Genomic DNA, 10,521 nt, shown 5'->3' on the forward strand with positions numbered 1-10,521 from the left:
AAGTGGGTTGTATGCATGTAAATGCCCCACATACAATATAAATGTTCAAAGAAAATAGGAAAATGAAAAAATTGGAAGCTCCGCTTACAGGAAGAAGTCATCTGCTCCTATCAACATGAATACTAGATCTTGGGCGTTTGTGAACAGCTGCCAGCTACAGAAGAACTTCCAAAAGCCAAATCCATACAGTTGCTTCAATGTAATGGCACCCAAGTATTATTATTATCATTATTATTACTACTAATATTTTATATTGTTTAATAGCACCTAAATAATTGCATAAACCAAATCTGCCAATTAGGCTTTATTAGAGGAATGGTCAAAATTACACCCTTGCCAAACAGAAAGACATTGGCCTAGTTTTGAGGGAGCTACACAGCACCTTCACTTGTGATCTTTGAACAACAGTCAAAAGACATATAGTAGTTAACATGAATTGGAATCTCGAACCAAAACCATCAATCAAATTAAGAAGAAATACCATCATAGTCCAGATCAAATTACAAAAAGTACCTTCACAAGTGGTCACTCTATCCACCCAAAAAGTGGAGCTTGAACAAAGCCACATTTAATATATTGAAAATTTTTGAAGAGAAGAGAGAAATTTGGATTGTTGGAAATGGTTGAAGGGAAGAAAGAGAATTTTATTACTAAGCTTTGCTTATTAGTTTTAAGCTTACATGGCAACAACAAGTAGTGATTACTTATAGGCAAGAGAAACTAAATCTAGAATCTTCTAAGATCTCACAACTCTTTCTAGAAAAGGAATCTTCTAAGATCTTACAATTCTTTCTAGAAAAAATATCTAGATTATTCCTATTAAATATTCTAGACTATTCTCGTTTAATGCAAATACTTTAGAATCTTCTACTTAATAATATCTAAAACATTCTAAAATATTGGAGAAATTGCAACAATCTTATCACTCCTCCATGATGCGAGTTTCGACTCCAATCAATTGCTATTCAGTCTTGCAATGCTTTTGCAAGTGCCTTTGTGAATATGTCTGTTGTTGTTATTCAATCGTGCAATGCTTGATTTTAATTTCTCAATTGGCCTCGACTTCTCTATTGAAATGATATTTGAACCCAGTATGTTTCGTTATGTCACGAAATACAAGATTTTTTACTGTTGCTATAGCTGATTTGCTATCATAATAGATTTCTATCGCTCCTTTTGCAGCAACCTCATATCTTCTAATATGTATTTTAGCCATATAGCTTGACTTGTAATTGTGGCAGCTTCAATATGTTATACTTCAACTAATGATTGTGTAAGAGTTGCTTATTTCTTTGATGCCCAAGAAAACATTCCTGAACCCAATGTTAATGCATATCCTGGGGCCCTCTTCATGTCATCCATTGATCTAGCCCAATCACTGTCAGTATATCAAATTAGTATTGAGTTAGAAATGGATTCATACTAGATACCATAGTCCCTTGTATCTTGCAAATATCTAAGAACTCTTTCTCTGCTCCTTGATGAGATTGGCTTGGACATTGCATAAATCTTTAGAGTAAACTTATTGGATACAGGATGTATAGCCTCGTAGTTGTTACATAAATTAAGACACTAATAAGATTTTGATAGAATGTGTTGTCAGCCTTCAGTACACTATCATCCATCATAAGTGTCTTGTTTTCTAGTGTAGTAGCTACTATCTTGCAATTACTCACCTTAAGTTTTCTTAAAAGATTTTTTGTATATTTCTTTTGTGAGATGAAGATCCCTCTTTCATTTTGAATTTCTTTTATCTTAAGAAAACAATGCATCACACCTAAGTTGATCATCTCGAATGTCTTCATCATGTCTTCTTTAAAATCTTTGATCATCTTTTCATTATTTCCTACATAGATAAGATCATCCACATATAGGGAGGCAATGAGAGTGTAGTTCGTACCTTCAGACTTGATGTATAATGTTGGTTCACTTTTTCTCCTTCTGAAGCCTTACTTTATGAAGTAGTTTTCAAGTAGACTATACCAAGCACTTGGTGCTTGCTTTAATCCTTACAAAGTCTTCTTTAACTTGAGAAATTTTTCTTCTTGACAACGTATTAAAAACACTCAAGGTTGTTCCACGTAGATCTCTTCTTCTAAGTAGCCATTTAAAAATGAATATTTGACTTATAGCTGATCTATATTTCATTTATTATGTGTTCAATAAGTGCAACCAGTGCTCTTATTGTATCATGCGAGCGATTGGAACGCATGTCTCATTGTAGTCAACTCCATATTATTGTTAGTAGATCTTAGCAACTAGTCTTGTTTTATGTTTTTGAAATGATTTATCAGAATTGAGTTTTGTCTTGTAGACCCACTTGACTCCAATTACCTGTTTTTTCTTGTGGAGAGTCCATTAGCTCCAATGTCTTATTTTTCTGGATCATCTTTATTTCTTCTTCCATAGATTTTCTCCATACTTATTACTTTAAATCTCTTAAAAGCTTTCTGGTTCCTTGATTATCAAGTTACAAAGTTCATAGATTTCTACTAAAGATTTTGTTCTTCTAGGTGTTGATTGATCCCGTTACTGTTTAAATGCAACAGTACAACATTGTCTTCGATGATATTTTTCACTTATATTTCCTTACTTTGCAACAGAACCAAAAACTTGATCCTAAAGAAAATAAGAATTTAACTTTTTAATTTATATATATATTGGGATACTACGCAAGTATACGTATCATTATCAAGTAATATATGACTTTTTGATTAAGACCTGAATATTGAACCCATAGGAAAAATTATCAATATGTACTATTGAACAATAAACTTTCTATTTAGAAAGACAATTACTTAAACTAGATATTTTCACAGTATGTATGATTCAATTCTTTTCGGTATTTTTGATGTATTGATAAAACAATAAAACTTCTAAAGATAACTTGAGTTTATTTAAAAGAAATATACTTGATATGAAAATATCTTTCTCCTTATCATGAATTAGTAATAAGTATAGAAATTCTGTTGCGGAAGTATGCAAATTGTGTTGTGCCAAATAGAAGCAGGCTAGGCAGGGAAGATACTAACTCTCACTCTAAAGTTCCCTCGATTGCCGCCCCCTGGGGGCTAACATCTCATATCATAATCTAAAATAATAAACCAAGTTTGGGGCTTTAACCTATCACTTTAAAGTCCTCTAACTCTACACCCTTCAAAGATTATTTTCTTATTTATTTGCACTAAATCATATGAATTATATTCTCATTCATAAAACCTCATGTGAATATTTCTAATTGTTGACGGAGACAATATCAGCCCGGTTCTTACATGTTCTCACAACAAATTTTAACATCTAGATAGGACAAATCAAGAAATGAAGTTCATGGATTTAAATCATCACAACTTCTTCCAACATTAAAGATTAATACTCTCCACAACTTGCATCCAACACTTTAATTACTTATCATTTTAAGGAGAAAGATAAAGAAAACTACTCAGAATCCATGGAGAAAATAAAACCACACTTTAGTTTAAAAGTAGAAATCATTGTCAAACTAATAAGAAATCTCGATTAAAACCAAAAGTAATTTAAAAATAAAAGATAAAAACTTATCTTAAAATCCTACACCAAAATCTTGATTTTCCTTTGAATCTCTTTTCTTTTACAACACTCTTAACTCTCACAATAAAACTAAAAACAAAAAGGATAAAGTAAATTTGTGGTGCCTGAAAATCTCCCTAAAACTACCTCTCAAAACTCCCCCTCAAAACTCCCCATTGCCAACACTTTTCAGAACTTTCAAGCACACTTTAAAAGTCTCAACTTACTTCTTTTATAGATCTCAAAAAGGTGCCTTGATAACTTTTCAAAATGTGTCCCAATTCGATGTATTCTCCAAATGATGCCTCCTTTCACAAGTCTTCTAACCATATTTTTGTTTTTAGTGGACATAACCACCCTCTTTAACCAATAGGTGCCTCAAATGTTCCTTCAAGATTCGATAAAATGAAGTAAACTGTCACATAACTGCCTCTGGTGCGTAAGCGCGGGGCCTCTGGGGCCTCTGGAGCTTAGGCGCGGCCTTCTCTGTTTAACCAGTCGCTTAAGCACCAGATCTGATGCTTAGGCGTCAAAACTCTTTTGCACCATTTTCACATTTTTGCTCCAAATTTGATCATTTTTCACTCCTTTTAGCATTTTCACCTTTTTACTTGTACCTGAAAGAAAAACACACAAATATCTTCTATTAAAGCGCAATATCTCAAAAAACAGGTATAAAAATGTGTCTAAAAACACTATATATTTTAGGTGTATCATTGATTCTGAAGATGAGTCTGCATCTTGATCTAAGTCTTGCATATGTGCTTATGTTGATGATCCTGGTTGATTTTTGACTTATTAATTTTGTTGATGATTTAGTGATGCCATATTGACACTCCTTTTTTCAACCTTTTCTTTTTCCTAATTATATGTAGCATCTTCATCAAATTTCACATCTTGACTAATGATAAGCTTCTTTATTCTTGAGCTATAGGCTCAATATCCTTTAGATTGAGTACCATTGCCTAAGAAAATTCACTTTTCTATCTTTTCATCTAATTTACTCATTTTTTTCTTGTGGAATGTGAGCATAGCAAATAAAACCAAAAATCCTTAGATGTTTGCAGAAGGCCTCCTACCATTCCAAGCTTCAATTGGCATCTTCTCTTTCTCAATTTTAGTTGGACATCTGTTTAGAATTATATACAACTTATGCCCAAAAACATTTTGGAAGACCCATATCCATTAGTGTGATTCTTGTTGTTTCCTTTATAGTTTTGTTCTTCCTTCCAGAAACTATATTTTGCTCTGGGACAAATCCAACTATGAGTTATCATTCAATACTTTCTTCTTTACAAAACTATGGAAGTTATTTGAGGTATATTTCTCATCTTTAATACTTCTTAATGTCTACAAGTAGTAGCCACTTTTTTTTTTCAACAAAAGTCTTAAATTTTTTGAAATTATCAAGTACTTGTCATCATTCTCGCAAGAAATTGACCCATGCTATTCTTATTTAGTCATCAATAAAAATGATAAAATATCTTTTTTTTTTCTAGTGATGGAGTGTGCAATTGTTCACAAAAGTCAGTATAAACAAGTTTTAATGGCTCCTTAGCTCTTCATACTTTGCCTGATGGAATGGTTGTCGCAGTTGTTTACTTACCAGACATCCTTCACATAAATTGTCGATTTGATTTCTTATAGGGAGATCTTTCATCATACCTTTTTCATGGAGAATCTTCAACTCATGGAAGGTAAGGTTCTCAAGTTGCTTATGCCAAAGCCATGACTTCTCTATTGGTATCTTCATCAAATTATTTTTTTATATATTTCCATTAAATAGGAAAGAACATGTTCTCATTCATCTTGATTTTTGTAATTTCAATAGATTTTTCATGCTTTCCATATATGTTGCAAGCTTCTCCCTCAAAATTTGAAGAGTATCTATTCTCGATCCTTTGACCAATGCTGAGTAAATTTTTATCGATATTTGGGACTAAGAGTTCATCATTGATATATTTAATTTCCTTTTCTTGTTTTAATGGCTAATGTGCATGTTCCTATTGCCTCAATGATATCATCATTTCTTATTTTGGCTTTTGTCTTGATTTTTTCAAGTCTGCTAAATATTTATTAATTTTTCTCTTCTACTGCAACTTCTTTATCTTAAATTTTCTCTTCTGAGAGATTGGCTTATTGATTTTTCTTCAATCAAAAAACATTTTTCGTTGTGCCCAAATTTATTATAATTTTGACACTGTTCTTTTCATTGATGCCAAAAATCTTTTTCCAAATGACTTTTTTCTTTTACAAATGTCACATGGAGAATATTTTTCATATTTTTCTTGATTATTTTTATTTTAAAATTTCTCCTGAATTTCTCCCAACTTATTTTGATTTATGAGACGATATAATTATTTTGAATTGAAAGTCATTTTTTGTAGTATTCTCACTTCACATATTCAATCTTTTTTCATATGCTTCAAGAGAGCCCATTAATTTTGTTTGTGATAAAGTTTCTAGATATCTTGATTCGTTAATTGCATAAATTATTATGTCATATTTTTTTGTACAAAAATTAATATTTTTTCTATCATACTCTTGTCAGAAATGGCTTCATAGGCTCTCATTTGATTAATTATTTCTTTTAACTTGTAATAGTAATCTTTTGCGGTCACTTTTTCTTTCATTTTAAGATTCTCAAAATCTCATTTAAGATTTTATAATTTGATGGAGTGCACCTTCGTAGTTCCTTGAAAACCCTCCAATAACATATTCCATGCTTGCTTTGCAATTGTTGTATCCATAATTCGAGGAAAGATGTTAACTGTCATTACTTGTTGTAAAATAAATAATGCTTAAGTCTTTTTTGTTGATTCTCTTCTAGTGCCTTCTTTTGATTTATTTAAGGAGTTGAGATATCATCCAGAGTAATGAATCCATTTAAATGATCTTCAACAAATTTTGAGAGAGAAAATAATTCTTCATCTTAATGGACCAAATATCATAATGTTTTTCATTGAAGATTAGAATCGGGATGAATGAGCAATTCAAATCTACCATTGTTGAATATTGAAATTATAGAATGCTCAATGAATGATTGAACGAAGATTTGACACCAATTATTGGAAATTTTGGTAGAGAAGATGGAAATTTTTATTGTTGAAAACGGTTGAAGAGAAGAAAGAGATTTTTTTAGTAAGCTATGCTAAGTAGTTTTCAGCTTACATGACAACAACAAGTTATACATATTTATAGGCATGAGAAACTAAATCTAGAATCTTCTAAGCTCTTGTAATTCTTTCTAGAAAAACATACTTTAGATTCTTCCAATTAGATATTCTATAGTAGTCTCATTTAATATATATGTCCTAGAATCTTCTACTTAACAATATATTGAATATTCTAGAAGATTGGAAAAAAATGCAAAAATCATATCACTCCACTTGATGAGAGTTTTGACTCTAATCATATTGCGCAATAGTTCAAACATTTCTCTAATCGTAATGCATATCCTGAGACACTCTTCATGTCATCCATTGATCCAGCCAAATCACTATCAGTATGTCCAATTAGCCTTGAGTTAGAAATGGCTTCATAGCAGACACCATAATTCCTCATTCCTTGTAGATATCTAAGAACTCTCTTAGCTGCCTCTTAATGAACTTGGCTTGAACTTTGCATAAATCTTTAGAGTAAACTTATTGCATGCATGATGTCTGGTCTCATAGTTGTTAGATAAAGTAAGCTTCCAATAAAAATTTGATAGAATGTGCTTTTTGCCTTTGCTGCATTATCATCCTTCATAAGTATTGTGTTTTCAAGTGTATTAGCTACTATCTTGCAATTGTTCATCTTAAATTTCCTTAAAAGATTTTTGGTATATTACTTTTGTGAGATGAAGATCCTTCTTTCATTTTGAACTACTTCTATCTGATAAAAATAATACATCAACCCTATGTCGGTCATTTTGAATGTCTTCATCTTGTCTTCTTTAAAATCTTTGATCATCTTTTCATTATTTCTTGCGTAGATAAGATCATCCACATATAGGGAGGAAATGAGAGTGCAGTTCATACCATGAGACTTGATGTATAATGTTAGCTCACTTTTGCTCCTTCTGAAGCCTTGCTCTATGACATAGTTGTCAATTTGACTATACCAAGCTCTTGAGGCTTGATTTAATCCATACAAAGTCGTCTCTAACTTTAGAACTTATCTTATTGCCTCCTACTAAAACTTTGGATGTTGTTCCACATAGATATCTTCTTCCAAGTAATCATTTAAAAATGCAAATTTGACATATAGATGATATATATTTCATTTAAGTTTTGCCGCCAGTGCAACTAATTCTCTTATGGTATCATGCCAAGTGATTGGAGCAAATGTCTCATTATAGAGAACTCCATGTTATTGTGAGTATCCCTTTGCAACTAGTATTGCACTATGTTTTTGAATTGATTTATCAAGATTTAGTTTTGATTTGTAGACCCACTTGACTCCAATTTCATCTTTTTTTCTTGTGGAGAGTCCATTAGCTCTAATGTCTTTTTTTTTCAATCATCATTATTTCTTTTTCCATAGATTTTCTCCATAATTCTTACTTTGAAGCTTCTTGAAGGCTTTTTGGCTCAATGATTTTTAAGTTACAATGTTCATAGATTTCTATTAGAGATTTTGTTTTTCTAGGTGTTGATTCTAAAGATGAGTCTGCATCTTGATCTAAGTCTTGCATATGTGCTTGTGTTAATGATCTTGGTTGATTATTGACTTCTTCATCGTGTTGATATTTAGTGACACCATATTGACACTCCTTTTTTCAACATTTTCTGTCTCTTAATTGTATGTAGCATCTTCATCAAATTTCAGATCTTGACTAATGATAAGCTTCTTTTTCCTTGAGCTATAGGCTCGATATCCTTCATATTGAGTACTATTGCCTCAGAAAATTCCCTTTTCTATCTTTTCATCTAATTTACTCATTTTGTCTTGTGGAATGTGAACATAACAGTACAATCAAAGATCTTTTGATGTTTGCAGAAGTTCTCCTACCATTCTAAGCTTCAATTTGTGTCTTTTCTTTCTCAGTCTTAGTTGGACATCTATCTAGTAAATAGACTACAGTATAAACAGCTTATGCCTAAAACATTTTGGAAGACCCATATCCATCGACATGTTTCTTGTTGTTTCCATTATAATTCTGCTCATCCTTGTAGAAACTCCATTTTGCTCTAGTACAAATCTAATTATGAGTTGTTGTTCGATGCTTTATTCTTCACAAAACTTATTGAAGTTATTTGATCTATATTTCTCACCTCTAACACTTCTTATTGACTTTAAGTAGCAGTGACTTTGTTTTTCAACATAAGTCTTGAACTTTTTGAAATTCTCAAACACTCATCATCATTCTCGCAAGAAATAGACCCATGACATTCTTATGTAGTCATCAATGAAAATAATGATCTATTTTTCTCTAGTGATGGAGTATACATTGCTCCAAAAATGTTAGTATGAACATGTTCTAATTTCTCCTTAGCTCTCCATGTTTCACCTGATAGAAATTGTTGTGGATGTTGTTTACCAGGCAAGCATCCTTCACATAAATTTTTTATTTCATTTATTGTAGGGAGATCTTTCATTATGCCTTTTTGTTTGAGAATCTTCAACTCATGAAAGTTGAATTTCCCAAGTCATCTATGCCAAATCCATGACTTCCCAATTGGTGCCTTCATTTCTTATTATTTATTTATTTCCACTGAATAGGAAAACACATGCTCTCTTTCATCTTGATCCTTATAATTTCAATAGAATGTCTTGCTTGCCATATATGCTGCAAGCATATCCATCAATTTGAAGGGCATCCTTTCTTGATCATTTAACCCATTTTGAGTAGAATTTTATCGATATTTTGGACTAAGAGTATGTCATTGATATATCTATTACCTTTTCTTGTGTTAATGGTCATGGTGTCTCTTCTTATTGCCTCCATAAAATCACCATTTCCTATTTTGATTGTTATCTTGATTTTTTTAAGTTTACAAATAATTTCTCCATTTTTTATGTGATTACTATAACAACTATCCAGATAACATGTTGTCGGCACTATTTTTGGTTGAGGAGTTACCCGTCGGAAGTTGTTGGTCACCGGAATTGAAATCCCCTCGCCTGCTTTGGAAGGACATTTTAATTTACATATGTATATAAGTTTAGAAAAATATGAAATCAAACTAATCTCATATTTTTCATAGTTTAAATGAAAGAGCACTATACCTCAAACCCTGTATCTATCCCGGAAGATAAACACAAGACCTGAGGGTGAGGCTCAATCAAATAAACTAAGAAATATATGACATCCATTTGATTTGCGAAACCATTTTTATTTTTCGACATGTTCCCTTATTTAATACGAAGAATTAAATAAGGTTTATACTAAGTTGGGTTTGAAAAAACTTTCTGTAAGGGCAAGCCCCTATAATTAATTACATCTTAGATAACTGAAGTCACCTAAGAAAAATCTCGATAAAAATCAGGGGATATTATCTTCAAAGAGGTCAAAGGATAAGGAATTTTCAACGAAATCAGAAAAAAAGGTGTGAAAGGGGAATGGTTCAAATTTGGAACATTTGTTGTAGGATCCAAAGGAGGAAGAACTAGAGGATGTCACAGATCTGGAGGAGAACCTCGGTGACTTCCCAGTCTATCCTACTATTTGGCTTTAGTTTTGGAGATTAGAATTATTGAATGTTTCATTGTGCCAATTTTATTAATTTAAGGCTTACATTCATGTGAAACGATCACACAAATAGCCTGGAAAATATGAGGATTTTGGTCGTTACAAACGACAAACTCGGAATCCTAAAACAGGTTAGGGCTTAAACTGTATAGCAGAACCATACAAACTTAAAGAAAATCAAAAAAAGAAAATCCATTGCAGAGCCGTATGCAATGTCTCAAAATCCTATGGATTGTTGTTTAATTCTAAGAGTGGTTTAGCTGGTGTAGACATGTTTTGTTGGTGTAGACATGTTTTGT

This window comes from Phalaenopsis equestris, unplaced genomic scaffold, assembly GCF_001263595.1.
Source record: "Phalaenopsis equestris unplaced genomic scaffold, ASM126359v1 Scaffold000061, whole genome shotgun sequence".
In the NCBI taxonomy this organism is placed as follows: domain Eukaryota; kingdom Viridiplantae; phylum Streptophyta; class Magnoliopsida; order Asparagales; family Orchidaceae; genus Phalaenopsis; species Phalaenopsis equestris.